Consider the following 21,256-nt stretch of genomic DNA (forward strand, 5'->3'; position numbering starts at 1 on the left):
TCCTACAGCAAATGAAAAGTCGCTCATTAGCAAAACACCGGGGTGCTACCATCCAGACGCCAGTGCAGCTGGCACCAATTCTGAGAGGAGAATGATTCATTACCATGGTTACTGATGCCCGAAATATTACCTTCTGCAATCAGCACACACAAAGATCCTTTAAAGAGAGTGTAAAAATTAGAGCACTGTAAACAATTAGTGAAAATTGCCAGCGGGCACGGAGGCTGAACTTACACAATGCTGCTTTCAGGGCCGAAAACCAGAGGGGACCACGGCGGCACCAGCAAATCTTGCTCAAGGCAAAAAAAGACACTCCTGTTCAGGGAGCCAGCTGCAGGCCTCGCCCACAAACATTTCTGTACAAATCTGTTATCAGTCACCAGGACGGGTTAGGAACAGACCTATCTAGTTGGTAATATTTGTACGATCAGATTCTAGTTCATTAGACACATAATTTCATTTTTTCAAAATTTTTTTCACGTTTATTCACTTTTGAGAGACAGAGCACGAGCAGGGGAGGGGCAGAGAGAGAGGGAGACACAGAATCCGAAGCAGGCTCCCGGCTCTGAGCTGTCAGCCCAGAGCCCGACGTGGGGCTCGAACCCACAAACCACGAGATCATGACCTGAGTGGAAGTCAGAGGCTCAGCCGACTGAGCCACTCAGGCGCCCCTAAACACATAGCTTTTTAAAGCTTTTTTTAAAAAAAAATTAATAAACCTTATTTAAAATTTTTTTTAATTTTTTAAGTGTTTATTTTTGAGACAGAGTCAATTTTTGAGAGACAGCGCCCCAATAAACCTCATTTTTAACACCAGTTTTAAGTTCCCAACAAAATTGAGCAGAAAGCACAGAGATTTCCTCCCCCCACATTTGTACAGCTATCAACATCCCCTGCCAGAGTGCTACATGTGTTGTAATTGATGCACCTATAAAAACTGATGAACTTACACTCACACATCATTATCACCCAAAGTCCATGGTTCACATTAGTGTTCACTCTCGGTGTTGCACGTTCTACGGTTTGGGGCAAATGTATAATGACACGTATGCACCATGATAGCACCCTGTGAGTATTTTCACTTCCCTAAAATCATGTGTGCTCTGCCTGTTCATCCCTCCCCACCCCCACTCTCCCACCCCTGGCAATCACTGATCTTTTCACTGTCTCCACAGTTTTGTCTCTTTCAGCATCTCATATAGTTGTAATCATACAGCATGTAGCCTTTTCGGATCGGCTTCTTTCACTTAGTGATAGGCACTTAAGTTTCCTCCGTGTCTTTTCATGGCTCGATAGTCCATTCACCTCCTGAAGGACGTTTTAGTGGCTTCCGAGTTTTGGCAACTCTGCATAAGGCTGCCATAACAACCGTGCGCAAGGTTTTTGTGTGGACAGAAGTTTTTGACTCCTTTAGGTAAAAACCAAGGAGTGTGACTACTGGATCGTACGGTAAGAGTATGTTTAGTTTTGTAAGAAACTTCCAAAGTGGCTGCACCATCTGTACTCCCATCAGCAATGAGTGAGAGGCCCTCAAGGTCGGTGTTTGCAAAGCATCTTGGAAAATGCTCTGTGTCCTAACATTAATATTACAGTCCAGTGCTGTTGCTTCTTAGTAATAAGATAGGGATGCGAAAGTGGGAGGAAAGGAAGCGTGGTTGTTAAATGGCAGAAGTTTGCCTTTCAAACTGCAGTGGACTCTCTTCCAAGTCTTTAAATAGGAAACTAGATTAACTTCCATAAAAAAAGCTTTCACTGAGTGGATGAGTCATTCCCGTACATATCTTCTTCTATTTAAAGAATGTCAACACCTTGAGGCAATCTGTGCTTTCCCAAAATCTGGTCCAAACTCAGCAAATCCCAAAGCCCCACCCTGCTCTGCTGAAAATGGCGGCAGTAAAAACTCGGTCATTCAAATCTCTGATTTACTGAAATGTACCTTCCACCGTGTAATTTCTTCACAAAGAGGTGGCTAAATCAATTGGTAGTATAAACAAGATAATAACCTATAAGGAGCAGGCACTTTTGCATTTTGCAATGTAATTTGCAAAGTCAGTTAAAACGTTGATGTTTGGGGCACCTGGGTGGTTCAGTTGGTTGGGCGTCTGACTTCAGCTCAGGTCATGATCCCACAATCCATGAATTCGAGCCCCGTGTCGGGCTCTGTGCTGACAGCTCCGAGCCTGGAGCCTGCTTCTGATTCTGTGTCTCCCTCTCTCTCTGTCCCTCCCCCCTCTTGTGCTCTCTCTCGAAGTAAACATTAAAAAAATTAAAATAAAAAACATTGATGTTTATCATCTATTCTTTAAAGAACAGTGATTCATCAGTGCTTTATTAGTCACCAGTATGGTCTCAAGTGGATGAGATTTGATAAATACATGCATATATGCATTCTGTATATACATATACAGAAATACAGATAGAGATATAATGTGATTGCCACATGAGCAAGGTTTTTTGTTTTTTGCTTTTTTTTTTTTTGTTTATATTGTCCATTGTTTTATCCCATATTGTCCATTGTTTTATCCCAAGCACCTGGAAAAGTTGTAGCACATAGAAGACCATATACAAATGTTTATACGTATTTGTATATGGTCTTCTATTATCTACATTGCCTTCAAATACACACGCATGTTGGCATACATGAATGAATGAATGTGAAGGCTCTCTCTCCTCTTTTGAATTCAAAGAGTTGTTGACAGATTTTTGTGAGTTTTCTTTTTCTGAGTGCATGAGCTCTGTAAGGCTCCATGAAGGCTGGAACAGGGTCTCATAGTTCTGTGTATTTTTAGTCTCATCAGATTCTTGCTCTCAGCTTCGCCAATTTCTTTCTGGTCCACTGGGTCCTGGCCTGGCCCTGTGGGCTCCTTCTGCCTCACCCCGGATCTTGTGTCTCCAAACCCAGTTGGAAAGGGCCCTGGTTTCTTCTTTGCTTCTCTTCGATGTGCTTCTTTTAACCTCCAAAGAGTAACTAAAGGTGATATAACTAGCTTTTCCACAGTGCCAGTGGTTGATGTGCAATTATATGCAACTAACAGCTGACAGGGAACAAGGTCAGCTGTTAGGAAATATCCGTTGTACGCCAAGGCATGGTCAATGAAAGCAAACTGGCCAAAAGGCTGGGAACTGGCGAAATCGATGGGCTTATCCTTATGTAGCTCCCCAAACCGATTTCACCTGAGGGGACTGATCTAGCTGTCCCTACCCCTGATTTTTTTCTCTTTAGAAGAATTACGTAGGTACCTGAGATTCACGGGGCATGAGTTCAGTCGTGTGTCTGCCGGGACTTCAGGGCAGAGGCGTTAAGGACAGGTGTAAGAATTACAAGAAACTTCACCGATACAGGCTGATGGGGGCCTGCCCCGTTTCCCACAAAGTGAGGCTGGGGCTTGGCAGGTGTGGAGCTCCTGTAGGGACCCTCGTGTCGGTGCCTCAGTATCCAGGACACCTCTGCCTAGGGAAGAAATCGAAGAACAAAGGAAATTTCCAGTCCTACTCTTCTTCCTCAGCATGATGGCGTAGACAAGGGCGCCGGCTTGCAGCCCATCCCAGATGGATTAACATCTCTGCTCGCTACTTACCACTGCATCATTTCAGGAAAGTTGCGTAACCTCTGAGCTTGAGTTCCTGTAACTGTTAAATGACAAAAGTAATCGCCTGCCTCATAAGGTTGTGACAAGGATCGGCTGCCAGTGAGTATAGTGCGTGGGGTCCACCGGAAGCCCCTGGTGATTCTGTCTCAACTATTCTCCTGATGTGTTCTAACATGCTCTCCTATAAGATGTTACCGTCGTAACAGCGACTGGATGGACCGGCCCCGCGTGGGCTGCCTCCGTTCACTCCTCTTACCCACCCTGAGCGGTCTAGACCTTAGCACTCTGACCCGTCTCCGGTGGCTGACCCGACTCCACGATGCAATAATGTGAAACATACATATTTCATTAGAGATTTTATGAGGATTCAGTGCAGACGTCTCAGCACCCAACGCACAGCAGAAACAGTAGAATTTCCCCATTAAACACCCCAGTTCTTTCTTCGAAAGCTTCCCTGGACTGTAATCAACCTCACCTCTTCTCTTGAAACACAGATTCTAAAGACTTTGTCTGATGCCGGGAGCGAGCCAACCCCACCCTCGGCTTTATGCCCCACATCTCCCAACACGGGGCTGCGGTCGGCAAATCCCTGCCTGGCCCAGCGGCTGGTGTGGTTCCGGAGCCCCACAACTGTGGCCTAGTCACGTCTCTCTCCTCCTCTCTCCTGTCCTCCGGGAAGGAAGAAACACAAGGCAAACCTAGTGTGAGAAATGACATTCATTCGCAGTGTTTCTGGGGCTGCTCAAGTTTGCATGGCCAAGGGGTTCAGGGCTGCCCACGTCGGCCCCTGATTCTAAAGCCTTAACTTTCCGCTCTCTATGTTTCCCTTGGGCTTCGAGCAGACAACTGGTTTTTCTGTCCCATCCTGCTCTGGTGCATTTTAAGGAGAATATTGGAGATGTCCAAATCGACTCCCTCCATCAGTCATGACGTGAAGTGAACCAGAGTTCGAGGCCCTTGACTTCCTAAGAGTAATTGAACAAAAGGGATAGTTTCTCGGCAGACCAGACCCTCTCTCCCTTTCAGCCTCCTCCCCGGCGGGACTGGATGACACCTGATACCCTTCTGTGTGGTGGTAGGAGGTACGCTGTAAGCTTTACCATCCTTACTGCTCAGAGTTTGAATCTTGAGTTCCCCAACTTGCCACGGGGCACGTTAACTTAACCTCTGTGAGTCTCAGTCTCCCTACCTGTAGAACATGGATAGGATTACCTTCCTCAGAGGTTTATGGGTAAGATCCAATGCCTGGAACAGCACACATTCCCCACAGAGTGGCTATTGGTTCCTGATCTGGGCAGAGCTGGATTTGGGGATCCTGTGCCCATCCGACTGGCTTTGCGATGAGGGTCAGGTGGAGAGGTCGGCATGCCTTCCCCAGAGGCTGGCTCCGCCAGCACTGGGGCACATTCCTTTCTGCCTGGCTGGACATGGGATTTCATCCTTCACACCCTTTGCTTTCCTCAGATAAGGAAGAACGGGCCAGTGGTTCTCAACTAGGGCAACCGTATTAAGTCCCGCACCCCTCACCCTCTGGAGGCATTTTTGGCTGTCTCAGCTGGGAGGGGGTGGGGTTACCCCCTGCACCTGGTGGCGGGTGAGACCAGGGATGACGCTAAGTATCACACAACGAACAACAGGACAGCCCCCACAACAAGGAATTAGCCAACCCAAAATGTTGATCGCGCCGAGGTGGAAAACCCTGGAAACAGACCCCGTGTCCAGAATGTATGCGCTCACAGATAAAATGCCATTCTTTATGGGGGGGGGGGGGAGCTGTTGGAGGCAACTACGTACAAAGTATGCTCGTGGACAAATTCTCTGAAAAGAAAAACAAGAATTACCACCGGGAGGGGATGATATTGTTAGGAGCCAAGCTCCTAGGCCCTATGGAATGAGAGTTGGCGCAAAGAACCACACGGCACTCCGACGTCGGCAGAGAGTCTTTACTGGTGCACCAGGGCTCCCCAGTGTTGGAAAGCGGGAGAGCCCCGATAAACGGGGTCACAGGTCTTTTATGCTATTTTGAGTCTTATTTGCATACAGGCTGGTGGTAGGCTCTCTGCTCGGTGATGGTTAGGGTTGTGGGTAGTTTCGTCCCGGGGAAGCTTGGGAAATGAAGTTTCTTTTGGCTGATGCAACTTGGAGCCCGGGCTGCGAAGCGGCTAGGGACCTTTCGGTTAGGGTTGGGCGCGTAAGCAAGATTACAGAAGCGAGAGGAAAGCGGTTATCTATGTAGCAGCCTGTACAGCTCCCCCGGTGTCCAGATGTCTAACCGCAGAAATCCTGTTTGTTAACTATTGGGAGTACAGGCTCTGCGAGTGAGGCGTTTACAAAGTTGAAGGTAGGGTGGGGGTGTTTTAGTAAGCTAGACCAGGGGTCTCTCATTCCCCCATTTTCTTTTGGCATCGAATGAAACCTTTCATTCAATTGTATCTGGCCTTTCTGCATCAAATTGTCTTAGTTGGTGGTACTGTTGGGTTAGAACCAAGGCCTGGATGACAGAGAGTCTTTCTCTTATGAACTGTACCAAGTGGTTAAGGATGCGGGGTCCGAACATCAGTATTAATAGTAGGAGTATTAAGGGGCCCATGAGGGAGGAGACTAAAGTGGTAAACCAGGGGGATTTGTTATACTACCCCTCAAACCAGCCTTGCTGAGATTCGAACAGCTTTTGCCTTTGTTTGAGTCTCTCCCTCAGCTTGGCCATGCTATCCCTTATTATCCCTGTGTGATCAGCATAGAAGCAGCACTCTTCTTTGAGGGCAGCACATAACCCGCCTTCTTGTAAGATCAACAGGTCAAGTCAAGGTGTAAACCTGATGTGGGTTTCCCTCTTTGACAATTTTAGCTCCAATTCCCGCCCCCAAGCTTGTGAGGACCCACAGAAAGACCATTCCCGCTGGGGGTTTCATTTTGGGTTCGTGCAGGGACAGGGTGGATTAGCAGTCAGACACGGGAGAGTCTTATCTTAAGAGGGTTCTCCGAACGGTGGAGCTTCCAGGTTTTGGGAGTTTCTGGTCCAGGGGTTTTTGGGGCTGCTTTGGCGTGCGATGCGTGAATCCAGGCGGCAATCCCGTCAACCTTTATGGCGGTGGGCGTGGTCAGCAGGACGATGTAAGGTCCCTTCCAACGAGGCTCCAATCCTTGAGAGCGGTGCCGCCGGACGTACACGGAGTCTCCTACCTGAAATGGGTGGCTAGTTTGTGGATGTCCTGGCCGATACAGTTCGGCCAGGGGTGTCCAGATTTGGGCCTGCACCGCTTGCAGCCCTTTTAGTCGGGCTTGTAAATCAGTCTTAGGATCGGAGGGGGAGAAGGAATTGAGCAAGGTTGACAAAGGGGGGGGTCCCCCATAAAGGATTTCATATGGGGTGAGCCCGAAACGGTTGGGTGTATTTCTGGCTCTTAACAAGGCCAGAGATAGGAGGCGTCTCCAATCTTTTAAGCCAGTCTCTAAGGTCAATTTAGTAAGGGTCTCTTTTATTGTTCTATTCATTCTTTTTACCTGTCCTGAGCTCTGGGGCCTATATGCACAGTGTAATTTCCAATTAATCCCCAGTGTCCTGGCGAGCCCCTGACTTACCTGGGAAACGAAGGCCGGCCCGTTATCTGACCCGATTACCTTGGGAAGTCCAAATCTGGGGAAGATTTCTTCTAAAATCTTCTTGGCTACCACGTGTGCCGTTTCTTGTCGGGTGGGGTAGGCTTCTACCCATCCTGAAAAGGTGTCTACAAACACTAATAGGTACTTATACCCCGCATGGTGAGGCTTTACTTCAGTAAAGTCTATTTCCCAATAGACTCCTGGGCGGTTACCACGAGTCCGTTTTCCTTCCGGCACTCGGGTAGCCCCAGCGTTTACCTGTTGACAGACCTTACAGGCGGAGGTTACCTGTTCTATGAGGGTGCCTGCCTTAGGGATTAAGAAGTCAGTTTTTTTAATCAGTAACTTCAGCTTCTGATTACTTAAATGTGTCCAGGCGTGCATTTGTTGGATCATTGCCAGGGCTTCCTTTCGGGGAAGGACTATCTTTCCTTCTTTTTCCCAGTCTTTAGTGTCCTGATTCAGTATAGCCCCTATGGCCTTTGCCTCTTCCTGGTCTTCTGGGGTGTAAGCATATTTGTTGGTCGTAAGATTGGTTTCTTCAAGTTTTGTGGTCAAAGTCAACGTTTCTGCCACAGCGACTTGCCTGGCTACTTGGTCTGCCTGTCTATTTCCTGTTGCAATTGGGTCTTGTCCTTTCTGATGCCCGGGGCAATGAATTATGGCTACTTTTCGGGGAAGAAAAAGGGCCTTTAATAATGCAATGATTTCAGCTTTGTTTTTAATTTCTTTTCCTTCTGAGGTTAGTAGGCCCCTTCTTTCATAAATACTCCCATGTGTATGAGCCGTTGCAAAGGCATATCGGCTATCTGTGTATATGTTAGCCTTTTTCCCTTCGGATAATTCTAGGGCCTTGGTGAGCGCTATCAGCTCGGCCTTTTGTGCAGACGTGCCAGGAGGTAGTGATTGTGCCCATATGATGTGGTGGCCATCTACTACCGCCGCTCCCGCCCTCCGGGTACCTGAGTCGATGTAACTGCTCCCGTCCGTATACCAAGAGTGATCCGCATCTGGGAGCTCTTGATCTTTAAGATCTTCCCGTGTCCCATGGGTCTCAGCCAGTACTTGCCGGCAATCGTGTGCGCTCTGTTGGTCTTCCGGTGCCGGTAGCAACGTGGCAGGGTTCAAGGTAACCGGAGGTCCAAATTGGATGCGGTCTGTGTCCAGTAGGAGGGCCTGGTAGTGAGTTAGGCGTGCGTTGGTTATCCATCGGTCCGGTGGCTGCCGCACTACGGCCTCTAAAGCATGCGGGGTGATAACAGTTAGTGGCTGTCCAAGGGTTAATTTGGCAGAGTCCTTGACCAGCATAGCAGTGGCTGCCATGATACGAAGACATGGGGGCCACCCCGCTGCCACAGGGTCCAACTTTTTGGACAGGTATGCTACTGGTCTCTTCCAGGGCCCTAGTTTTTGGGTTAGAACTCCTTTGGCAATTCCTTGTTTCTCGTCTATGAAGAGGGTAAAGGGCTTGGAGGTGTCTGGCAACCCGAGAGCCGGGGCGGAAAGGAGGGCCTCTTTTAGGGCCTCAAAGGCTGACTGATGTTTTTCCTGCCAGGTGAAGGGTGCACTCTCTTTCGTGAGGGCATAGAGGGGGGCGGCTAGCTCAGCGAACCCAGGTATCCATAAGCGACAGAACCCAGCAGTTCCCAGGAATTCACGTACCTCTCTGGGGTTCTGGGGCGGCGGAATGCGAGCCACAGTTTCTATTCGCCCAGGGGTGAGCCATCTTTTCCCCTCACTCAGTATGTACCCCAGGTAGGTTACCTTGGTTTGGCAAATCTGGGCCTTCTTGGCGGATGCCCGTTATCCTTTTTCTCCTAATTCCCGGAGCAGATGTCTGGTACCTAGTATGCAGGCTTCTTTTGTGGGGGCGGCCAGAAGAAGGTCATCCACATATTGGAGTAGAGTTACTTCTGGATGTTGAGTCCGGAAGTCAGTTAGGTCCCTGTGAAGAGCCTCATCAAAGAGAGTGGGGGAGTTTTTAAACCCTTGGGGTAAGCGGGTCCAGGTTAATTGGCCTGAGATTCCTCTTTTAGGGTCCCTCCATTCGAAAGCAAACAGTTCCTGGCTCTGGGGGGCCAAGGGTAAGCAAAAGAATGCATCTTTTAGGTCCAGTACTGTGTACCAGGTACGGTCTGGGCTCAGGGTGCTGAGCAAGTTATAGGGATTGGGGACCGTAGGATGGATATCCATAGTCCTTTTGTTGACCTCCCTTAAGTCTTGGACAGGCCTGTAGTCCCGAGTACCAGGTTTTTTCACTGGTAAGAGAGGGGTATTCCAAGGTGAGCGGCAAGGTCGCAGGACCCCAAGCTCTAGAAATCTGGTAATGTGTGGCTGAATGCCCATATGAGCCTCCTTGCTCATGGGATACTGCCTGATAGATACAGGCATTGCCGTGGGCTTTAGGTCAATTATGATTGGGGCCTGGCATTTGGCTCGACCAAGCCCTCCCGTTTCGGCCCAGGCCTGGGGAAAGTCCTGCAGCCAGGCTTCGAGGAGGTTAGTGGTGACCGGGGTTTCAAAAAGTCTGTGTTCGTCTTGTAAGGACACAGTTAAGACTTGGATAGGCTGGCCATCCCGGTTTAGCACTTGGGCCCCCGCTTTGGAGAAGTGGATCTGAACTCCAAGCTTGGTTAGGAGGTCTCGTCCTAAAAGGGGGTATGGGCATTCGGGTACTACCAGAAAAGAGTGTGTCACTGTCCCTTGCCCTAAATCAACCGTACGGTAGTTAGTCCATTTGTGAATTTTTCTTCCTGTCGCTCCTTGAACCCAAGAGGTACGAGAGGACAGAGGCCCGTTTGCCTTGGTTAGGACCGAGTGCTGAGCTCCTGTGTCCACCAGGAAGGTGGTGGGATGCCCCCCTACAGATAAAGTTAGCCGGGGCTCGGGGGGGGGCTCCAGAGCCCTGACGTCCCTACTCGCTCTCTTCGCCCAAGGTGAGTACGGGGGTAGATTTCTTTGAGTCTCTAGGGCGCTTAGGGCAGTCTTTGATCCAGTGCCCGCGCTCTTTGCAATAGGCACATTGGTCTTTTTCTATTTTGGGCCGCCTCTTCGTTTCCCCTGACTTTCCTGTTCTATTTTCTGTCACTACAGCTGCCAGGATTTTTGTTAGATGTTTATCTCTCTTTCGATCTCTTCGTTCCTCCCGTGCTTCCTGCTCTTTTGCTAGCCTAGCCTCCTTTTCTTCTGGAGTTTCCCTCTTGTTATATACCTTTTCTGCCTCCCTAACTAGTTCCTGCAACCCATAGGTTTGAATCCCATCTAGCCGTTGGAGCTTTCCTTTTATATCAGATGCTGCCTGATCTATGAACGACATGGCCACGGTAGCCTTATGTTCTGGAGCCTCGGGGTTAAATGGAGTATACATCCGAAACCCCTCTAGAAGCCGTTCCATAAAGGCTGCGGGGCTTTCCTCTTTTCCTTGAATTATGGTCCTTACCTTGGCCAAATTGGTGGGCTGTTTCCCTGCCCCCTTGAGACCCGCCAACAGAGCCTGGCGATAGATTCGGAGACTCTCCCTACCTGGAGCCGTTTCATAGTCCCAGTCCGGGCGGGTGAGGGGAAACCCCTCATCTATTTCGTTGGGGAGCTGGGTTGGAAAGCCTCCAGGAGAACTTGTTGCCTTTCCTCTGTAGTCAAAAGGACCTGTAGGAGCTGCTGGCAGTCGTCCCAGGTGGGCTGGTGTGTGAGGAGGATAGATTCTATCAGTGAGGTTAGGGCCTGGGGTTCTTGGGAAAAGGAAGGGTTATGAGTTTTCCAGTTGTAAAGATCAGATGCAGAAAATGGCCAATACTGGATAGTCCGGTTGACAGTCCGGAGAGGAAACAGGGAAGATTGCCAAGTGGGAGGGCCGTTCGGGTCGTCTGATCGCCGGAGACGGAGGCGGGGGAAGAAATTGGGGAGGGGGAGGAGGAACTGGAGGCAGGAGGGGAAGTAGGGGCCACCGGGGTCAAGGCGGGGGCCAGGGGCGGATTATAGGGTGGAGGCAGTAAGAGGGGGTTGTGGGGCGGTGAAGTCTCTTCGGGGGCGTGGGGCGGCGAAGACAAAGCGTCTAGGAGGAGGGGGTCCCTTTGGGACTCATCGGGAAAAACCGGTTTGGGCGGATCTGGAGTTTGGGTTGAGGCTCGGTTTTTGGAGGTTTTCAGGGGAAGGAGGGTAGACTGAGATAGGGGGCAGGAAGGGAGGAAGTGTTTCATCCATGCCGGAGGATTCCGAATGAGATCCTCCCAAGTGAGGATATAGGCTACTTGATCTGGATGACCTTGTGGTCCGGGATCCATTACCTTCGTCTTAACCTGTAATATAACAAAGAGGTCAAAAGTCCCGTCCCGGGGCCACCCTACAGATAGGGTGGGCCACTCCGATGAACAAAAAGTTCGCCATCGACCTTTTCGAACCTCAACGGATAGATTGCGAGCTCTTGCCTGGACGTCCGAGAAATGAGTCAGAGTCAAAGATAGAGGAGTAGTCAGTGTCTGTCCCATGGCTGTGTCGTCCTGTCCACGCGTCCACACACGCACACTTACACACACACACACGAATATGACTACAATGTCGATACAGACCAGACAACACAGACTAGACAACAACCAAGGAGCCGCGGCCAGGTATTCAGATTCAGATGGCAGGGGAGGCCTGCCTTCGGATTTGGGGCGTCTGACGAACTTGTCAGTTCTCCTCTACAAGCACCACCGAGGCGTCCCTCGGGGCCGGGGTGTGAAGGTTCAGGACACGTCTGTCCTCCTTCAACACTCCTACTGAGGTGGCCGGCCGGCCTCAGAATTCACAGTTCAGAGACAAAACATAGAACACAATACCTGTGTGTAGACAAAGGCACAGAAGTCTGTCTTCAGTCAGTCCGTCAGTGGCCCGGGCCGGAGAGTCATCTACCGACGGGGCCGGGGTTCTCCTGCCTTCCCTCGCTTCCCGGCCAACGCACCAAATGTTAGGAGCCAAGCTCCTAGGCCCTATGGAATGAGAGTTGGCGCAAAGAACCACACGGCACTCCGACGTCGGCAGAGAGTCTTTACTGGTGCACCAGGGCTCCCCAGTGTTGGAAAGCGGGAGAGCCCCGATAAACGGGGTCACAGGTCTTTTATGCTATTTTGAGTCTTATTTGCATACAGGCTGGTGGTAGGCTCTCTGCTCGGTGATGGTTAGGGTTGTGGGTAGTTTCGTCCCGGGGAAGCTTGGGAAATGAAGTTTCTTTTGGCTGATGCAACTTGGAGCCCGGGCTGCGAAGCGGCTAGGGACCTTTCGGTTAGGGTTGGGCGCGTAAGCAAGATTACAGAAGCGAGAGGAAAGCGGTTATCTATGTAGCAGCCTGTACAGCTCCCCCGGTGTCCAGATGTCTAACCGCAGAAATCCTGTTTGTTAACTATTGGGAGTACAGGCTCTGCGAGTGAGGCGTTTACAAAGTTGAAGGTAGGGTGGGGGTGTTTTAGTAAGCTAGACCAGGGGTCTCTCAATATCAGATGATCTCAGATGGTTCTCTTGCGTTTTAAATCTTCCTATCGTGTGGTTTGGGCCATAAGTAAAGGAAAGAAAAACGAATCGTCCCAGAGGGTGGCACAGGATTCGGCTACTAATTTAAACAAGATGACCAGCACTTGGAAATTCACTGACCCTCAGACTCTCTCCACTCACCCAGTGGGCCAATTTGTCCCCACCCAACTCACTTTGCAAATGCACGAGATAGAATCACACCAAGAGAAATCAACATTTAGAGGGGCAAGAAAATCCATCCATGCGAAAATAATGTCAGTAGGGTTTTTAATATTCATTTAAGTTGTACTTCATTGTTCACTAAACCAGAAAATGACAGCAATCGCCGTGACTGGTTAGGTCACTTGGGCCAAAAAAATTTCGGGTTGCCTGGCTTTTCCTTTTCAAATTTTTCTTTTTTCCTTTTTTCTTCCCAGAAACTGTTCTTAACTGCCAAGTCATTAAAAACTGCCGAACCAATCTGTGCATAAAACACAACCGAAGCAGAACAGGTCAGAGGGAAAAAAAGGATGCACTGAAAACACCTTCTACATTATACGACGGATGGTTTCCATAATAACAAAAGAAAAAAGAAAATCGGACATTTATAATGAAATGAAGTGGCTGAACATCAGAAGACAGTCTTAAACTGAGGTGGAAAAAGACTCCAACACATAAGACAAAAGGCCAATCAGGGCAAGACGTATAAAAGTCCTATTCACTGACGGCCAAAGAACGGCTTAGCTCCCAACATACTATTAAAGAACCACTCACACCCCACACTTCTCCTTAGCTGAGCGTGGGAGACACAATAACTGCTCTTAGTCACTGTCAGCACAGGGGGGGTAATTTGCATGTGATTTCCATACAATCTTTTTGCAGGCAGATTATGGCATTCACAAGTCTGAACTTTTCATTTTATTTTTTTTCAAAGAGAAGGATCCATTGACCGGCAGTATGGACAGCTGTTGTTATTTCTGCCCCTAACTGCTGGATGTTTGCAAGCTCCCAAATGGTCCTTTTGATTTATGTTTTAACACTCTGATCAATGCAAGGAAACGTGAAAACCTAACCTTTAATCTTTGAGATGGTTGAGATGGAATGAGCTTAGCTCTCCACGAGAAAATGCCAAAGTTACGAAATTATAAACTACATTATTTATGGAAGAGGAGTATGTCTTGACAAAAATTAGCTTTAAGGCAGAATTCTGTAATGGGTACAGATTATTTGATCTGCCCATTCTATCCTGTCTAGTCTTGCTGTCTTGCTGTCATAATCTGTTTATTTATTCATTGATTCATTTATGCCACACTCCACAAATGCTTTCAGGAAGTGCACGCGTGCACACACACACACACACACACACACACACACACAGAATACTTGAGGTGATAAAGCTGAGGAAAAAGAATGAAGCCAGGGAGAGATTAGAATATAGAATATACACCATGAAGTGTTGTGAGTTCCTATGGTGGGTAACAAATTTGGTGCCAGGCTTCTTAGTAACCAAAGCAAAAAGCACATTCCCATTATTACAATGTTCACAGAAAAAAGAATGGTTCAGTTGTTCAGTGTTTCTCAACTATGAAACCTAAGAGAAAATTCTCTATTGTGCCTTGTGATGGCAGTTTCTTGAGGGATTTGTTAAGTAATCTAACAGTCGTGTTTTCTGTTTCATTACTTTCTGCACTTACCTGTATTGTTTTCAAATAGGTAATAGAACACAATTTTGAAAAATCACTGCCCGGGGCGCCTGGGTGGCTCAGTCAGTTAAGTGTCTGACTTCAGCTCAGGTCACGATCTCGCAGTGTGTGAGTTCGAGCCCCACATCGGGCTCTGTGCTGATGGCTCAGAGCCTGGAGCCTGCTTCCGATTCTGTGTCTCTCTCTCTCTCTGCCCCTCCCCCGTTCATGCTCTGTCTCTCTCTGTCTCAAAAAATAAATAAACATTAAAAAAAAAAAGAATTTGACAATAAATTTCATATATTGAAAAAAAAAAAAGAAAAAGAAAAATCACTGCCCTAGAGCAACTCACATATGCGCACAAGGAAGCATGCGTGGGGGCACTGGTCATAGCACTGCCGGACAGAAACAAAATAAATGTTCATCATTAAAAGAATGGATAAAGTTTGGGGCACCTAGGTGGCTCAGTTGGTTGAGCATCCAACTGTGGCCCGGGTCATGATCTCATGGTTCATGGGTTCAAACCCCACATCGGGCTCTGTGCTAGGCTCTGTGCTGACAGCTCGGAGCCTGGAGCCTGCTTTGGATTCTGTGTCTCCCTCTCTCTGCCTTTCCCCTCTTGCACTATGTTTGTCTCTCTCTCTCAATAATAAACATTTAAAAAAACTTTTTTAAGTTATTTCTGTGGGGCGCCTGGGTGGCTCAGTCAGTTAAACGTCTGACTTTGGCTCAGGTCATGATCTCACAGTTTGTGACTTAGAGCCCTGAGTTGGGCTCCCTGCTGTCAGCACAGAGCCCGCTTCAGATCCTCTGTCTCCCTTTCTCACTGCTCGTCTCCCCTCTTGCTCTCTTTCTCTCTGTCTCAAAAATAAACATTTTTTAAAGAGTTATTTTGGGGGCACCTAGGTAGCTCAGTTGGTTAAGCATCTGACTTTGGCTCAGATCATGATCTCACAGTTCCTGGCTTCCATCCCCGTTGGGCTCTGTGCTGACAGCTCAGAGCCTGGAGCCTGTTTCAGATTCTGTGCATCCCTCTCTCTCTCTGCCCCTCCCCTGCTTGTGCTCTCTTACTCTCTCTCAAACATAAATAAACATTAAAAAAAAATTTTTTTTTAAAGAATGGATAAATTTTGATATAGCCATACATGGGAATACAGTATAACCATTGAAATAAATAGATGAATTAGATCGACATTACTAACATGGATAAATATCAAAAACATTGAATTTAAAAAGCAAGTTAGAAGGTGATATGTATAGTGTGATTTAATTAATACAGGAGTTTAAATCTCCTTGAATAATACTATATGGTGTCTACAGAAACCTATAATTAACGAAAACACATAAACATGGGTAACAATGATGCAGAACAACTTCAGGATAGTGATTCCTTCCGGGATGGTCATGACACTTTGAACTCTACACGGGCATGCAGGGTAGCTGGGAGCTTCCACTCTATCTGTAAGACTTTTCATTTTTTTGGTAGATAGAAATAATTTTATTTTGTATTGAGGCACAGCAGGCATACAATCCGTATTACTTCCTCGAGTGTGCGATACATTAGTTATTCACATTATAAAATTAAGGACAGAAAGCCTTGTATGCAGGGGATATTAAAAATGTGTGTCTAATTTTGAATCTGTCTCTGATAGCACCCACGACCAGCTTTATAAATCTGAATGCATACGACACGAGACACATTTGGACAAAGTATTCATATGGGTCCACTCCAGATGCTAATTCACTCTACAGATAACTCACTCTTCACCTTGGTCATTGGCACTCCAGGGTCTGAGGCACCTGTGGATCTGAAAGACACTTCCGGAAGTACATTTATTACACTGGCCTTGTAAAGATTTCTGTTTCTTCTATTCTCCTTTAGAGCGAGGAGACCTTTTCTCTTTACAAGCAAGAAGACCTTCAAGCTTGTCTTTTGTTGGAAGAGTCTGAGCATAACAAGCTTCTTCTATGGCGAATCCTGTTACTAAATCAATCTCCATCCCTTGATTAATTGCTAATTTTGCCATTTTTATTGCAACAGGTCCCTGAGGTAAAAACTTTCCTGCCAGGTCCAAGGCCTTGCGTGGGCTGGGCAGCATTCCTGTCCTGGTTCTGTTCTAGAACGTGGCTGATCAAGCCCACTGCTTTGGCTTCTTGGCCATCGAGCACATGCGCAGAGAAGATGAAGTCTTTGATGAGGACCATCCCGATACCGCCTGGCAGTGGCTGTGACCCCCTGCCTCTGTTTCATTCATCACTGCTCTCATTTTGGAGACAAAAGGACCAACTTCACTGGGATTCACTTGGGCTCTCTTCTTAAGGTCAGCACCAGCACAGAATACTCCTGGGACTTCACTCCTGACTATTACCGTCCGCGCTTTTGAATCAGATTTGAAAGCATCCACAGCTTTTGAGAGCATTTTTATCAGCTTTTACTGCATGGGTTTTTGGCATCAGCTCTGTTTATTCCAAGCACCGCAGTTCCTCGGTTCTCCTCTTCCAGGTACCGAACAGGCTGCTGGTCCTCTGTCCTCACCTCAGAGCGGTACCCCTCCATGGTGCCGACCCCCTGGCTGATGGCAGGCACCCAGCCCCACCCTAGATGCCTGGCCCACCCACGGGCCGTCAAGGAACCAGGAAGTGCCGCCCCCAACCTGTGGGGCCAATGCAGGTGCCCAAGGTCCCAGGTGCCCCCGAGGCCTTGTCTAAGACTTTCTTTACACAATGATATGAAACAGATATGGCAAACCAACGAACAGTCTAATTTTTCTTGTGGGCACTTGGGTGTCTATCATCGTCTTCTCTGAACTTCTCTGTGTATTGAAATCTTTAATATTTAAACATAAAAATTTTAAATCATGAAAGGAAAGTTTGGGGACAGAGCTTGAAGGATCTAGAATGCCATGCCTAGGGTTCTGAACTTTATTCTTTAGGCATTAAGAATGTTTGTGCAAACTTAATTAAAAAAAAAAAAGTGAGCAGAGGACAGACTGGTCAGAGCTGTGCTCTAGAAAGATTACTCAACCAGGCACATAAAACTTCACTCTCTTGGGGAGCCTGGGTGGCTCAGTCGGTTAAGCGTCGGACTTCGGCTCAGGTCACCACCTCGCGGTCCGGGAGTTCCGAGCCCCGCGTTGGGCTCTGGGCTGATGGCTCAGAGCCTGGAGCCTGCTTCCGATTCCGTGTCTCCCTCTCTCTCTGCCCCTCCCCGTTCATGCTCTGTCTCTCTCTGTCTCAAAAATAAATAAAAACGTTAAAAAAAAATTTAAAAAACAAAACAAAACAACTTCACTCTCTTGTTCTTCCCATGATACGTACTTAAGTCCATCCGTATCCTCTGATGTCTTCCCTGCCTAGTCTCGAAGTTGTCCCGCCACCAGGCCCAGTGTTTCTTGTCCCAGCTGCAGCTGTGTGGTGTGGAAGATTTTGGTATTGTAAGGAGTGAATGGGAAAAATTGAGACCGAGGGCGGGGATGAGTTCGGGAATCAAGAAACATCGCTCCTATTAAGAACACCCTAAGGGGAGCGACATAAAATTAAAACTCAAAGCAGATTCTGTGCAAATCCCATGCCAATTCCCTGGTGGCCCAGCTTTTTCAAGTCCTGGCTTAGCTACATGTGATTAAGGGGAGCACATCAAATCCAAAAAGGCACACATGTCACAGACCCTCACTCATTCCTCATTGGGGACCATTCCAAAGTATGTCATTACATTTTTCCCAGGAGTAAATTTGCCTGCGCAGGAGGCTGTGGGTCACGTCAGCTGCTCGACTGGGGACTGCCTATGTCAGAAACGAGTGCCTTCATGGGTAAGTCGGAGGAATTTCCCACTCTGCACCCTGGCTATAACTCTGCTGTGGGTGTATCCCTCCCTTCCTTCCTTCCTTCCTTCCTTCCTTCCTTCCTTCCTTCTCTTTCTTTCTTTCCTTCCCTCCTTCCCTTTTTTCTTTCTTTCCTCCTTTCATTCCTTCCTTTCTTTCAGTTTATTTATTTTTGAGAGAGACAAGAGGAGCAGGGGAGGGACAGAGAGAGACAGGTAGGGACACAGAATCCAAAGCAGGCTCCAGGCTCTGAGCTGTCAGCACAGAGCCCGACGTGGGTGTGGAACCCGTGACCAACGAGATCATGACCTCAGCCGAAATCAAGAGTGGGAGGCTTAACCCACTGAGCCACCCAGGTGCCCCTGCGCGTGTATTTCTATCAACATTTCCTTATCCTCCAGGGCGGGCCAGGAGGTGCTTCTTAACAACAACAACAACAACAACAACAACAACAACAAAAGTTTCATAACGGTGCTGACGGACTCAACCAGTATTTGTGCTAACCTTGGGGCCCTCCTCACAATCCTTTTATTCGTATTTTGCTGTCTCCTCTCCTCGGTGCCGGCGGGGCTGTTTCAGACGGCCAGTCATCCGAAGTTCCTCCCTGGCTCGGGCAGCAGAAGGCTCCCCTTTCCACCTGACGAAGAACATAACGAGCCCTCCTCGTCCTAAACCAATGCCTGGGGTTGGCACTACACGTCCTTCCCTCCGCCTTCAGGGAAATTGGGTTAGAACCCGTCCCCGCACCGTCCGCAGGGCGGGCTCTTCGGCGCGCTGAAATCCCCCTGCTGCAGTGATTGGATCAGAGGCGATCACATGTCCTGGGGCCAGCCAATCAGAGTACTCCAAATCTGGGCCTTGGTGATTGGTTGGAGGATGAGTTTAAGGCCCAAATTGGTCTGGTCCAGCTCCTTGTCAGTGCGTGGGCACGCCCTCCTCCGGGAGGAAAACGACTCCTTTTTCCCTTGTCAGGGACTGGGCAGTGGTGTCCGAGAATTGGAGCCAACATTAGCAGAGGGGGGGAAAGAAACCAAGTTCTGCTGGCATTGTTTGAACTCCTAGGTGCCGCTCAGGCCTTGGACTTTTCACTACATGAACCAGGAGTTCCTTTTTCGTCCCAGGCAGTTTGAGCAAGGTTTTCTGTCACCTGCTGTTGGCCACGCGTGACAGCTCCAGTGTCCTTTCACACGCCCCAAAGCGGCCTCTGCAGTTCACCACACAGACCCTGTCACCGTCCTTCTCGCCATCAGCAGGTGGCCTGCCCCTCCTCCGCAGAGAAAGGGAAACCATCCTGCACAAAGTCCACACTTCTCTCTGAGTTCTCGTGCATCTTGACCACCATCTTTGTTGAACTGTCCTCGGAGGAGTACTTCCTCCTGTGCAGAGTGAGCTGGGCCCCCTCTGCTCCGGATCCTGTCCCTGCTGCCCTCCTCTGGGACTTAGCCTTATCAAGTACTCCTTCTTCCTTTTATCTTCAATCTCTCCTGCCCCAGTGGCTCTTTCTCTTGTGTCTATGAACTAAAAAAGAAAGAAAAGAAAAGAAGGAAATTAAAAGAACTTTCCTTCTTCCTGAAAATCAGCCTATCATCCTTTTTCCTTCCTTTACTTCACAACGTGTTCGCTTCAAAAAATACTCGCTACTCCCTGTACTTTCTTACCGTTCATTCACTTCTCAATTCACTGCTGCAATTAGAATTCTGCCCCTCTACTTCCCTGAACCTGCCAAGTGCAGTGGCCTAATTGCAACATTTCACTCCTCTGTAACAGTTGATTCTGCGGCTGTGTCCTCTTCTAAATGGCCCGTTGAGCACTTCCCTCATAGATTTTACTGCTTTTTTTCAGGGCTTCTTCCTCCATTTCCTATCGCTTAAGCCAACAAACGTGTTGCCTTTTCTGGATTACAAAACCTGTTGAAAAATTGACGAGGCCTATTGTTTGTTTCCCTAGAAGCATGTACTTTGCAGGGTATTGATCAAGGTTGTTAGCAACAAACTGAAAAATATACTCCAGCTGGTGGAATCAAAAGGGCTTGCCTGGGGCGCCTGGGTGGCGCAGTCGGTTAAGCGTCCAATTTCAGCCAGGTCACGATCTCGCGGTCTGTGAGTTCGAGCCCCGCGTCAGGCTCTGGGCTGATGGCTCAGAGCCTGGAGCCTGTTTCCGATTCTGTGTCTCCCTCTCTCTCTGCCCCTCCCCCGTTCATGCTCTGTCTCTCTCTGTCCCAAAAATAAATAAACGTTGAAAAAAAAAATTAAAAAAAAAAAAAAAAAGGGCTTGCCTAAGAGCACAGACAGTTCACATAAAGGTCGGGAGTGCGAAACTTCCAGGAACCCCGCACACGCAACGGAACTGCTCTGCCTCTGCCCAGTGAGAAGGCTCCTGAATCAAAGCCACCGCCACGCTGCTGGCACCAAGCAGCTCTAGCGGGAACTGTGCCGGCAACGCGGTGCCCCGCACCCTGTGCCTCTCTCCGCATGCAACTCTGTGCGGATCAAGTCCCTCATGAGGGCAAGTGTCCTCAGACGACCCGGTTTCCAATCAGGGTCTCTCCCAAGCTCATCTTTCTGGCAGAGCCTCAGTCTCCTACAGAATCCTGGCTTCAAAGGAGGTGAGAGATGTGGCTTCCACCTTTCCTGCTCGGGGCACTGTAGAAAGAGGCTAAGCAGACAGCGTTGGGCTAATCAATCAGCTGTATCACCATGTATGCGTAAACGCAAACTTCAAACACTGAAGAAACACATTTTAAATGTTGATGTTCCTGAGTGCTTTAGTCATGATTTCTTTCTTTCTTTCTTTCTTTCTTTCTTTCTTTCTTTCTTTCTTTCTTTCTTTCTTCTTTCTTTCTTTCTTTCTTTCCTTTTTTTTTTTTTTTTTTTTTGGTTACAAGTGTCAGATCACAATCGAAATTGCCTTTGTTATTATTTTTTTAATCTTTATTTTTGAGAGAGAGAGACAGAGTGCGAGTGGGGGGAGGAACAGAGAGAGAGGGAGACACAAAATCCGAAGCAGTCTCCAGGCTCCGAGCTGTCGGCACAGAGCCCGACGCGGGGCTTGAACTCATCAACCGTGAGATCGTGAC

At 48.3% G+C, this 21,256-nt stretch overlaps 2 long non-coding RNA genes and 1 pseudogene across 3 annotated transcripts in view; all 3 read right to left on the reverse strand.

The window, feature by feature from the left end:
* Positions 1-20,200, reverse strand: part of LOC111559449 — a 29,856-nt gene extending 9,656 nt beyond the window's left edge. Inside the window, exon 1 of one of the 2 annotated variants that reach the window (XR_002740363.2) lies at positions 18,685-20,186. This is a non-coding gene — a long non-coding RNA (uncharacterized LOC111559449). Of the gene's footprint in view, positions 1-18,684 lie in introns of both variants that reach the window. The other variant, XR_006588522.1, reaches the window with a different exon arrangement.
* Positions 5,520-11,470, reverse strand: LOC123381472. Its single transcript, XR_006588486.1, has 2 exons — positions 10,716-11,470; positions 5,520-6,773 (listed from the first exon to the last, which is right to left on the reverse strand). It is a non-coding gene; the product is annotated as an uncharacterized LOC123381472 (long non-coding RNA).
* LOC109497857 lies at positions 15,611-17,531 on the reverse strand (annotated as a pseudogene).
* Positions 20,201-21,256: the final 1,056 nt, after the last annotated feature.

Source organism: Felis catus, chromosome A1 (assembly GCF_018350175.1).
Source record: "Felis catus isolate Fca126 chromosome A1, F.catus_Fca126_mat1.0, whole genome shotgun sequence".
NCBI classification, from domain to species: domain Eukaryota; kingdom Metazoa; phylum Chordata; class Mammalia; order Carnivora; family Felidae; genus Felis; species Felis catus.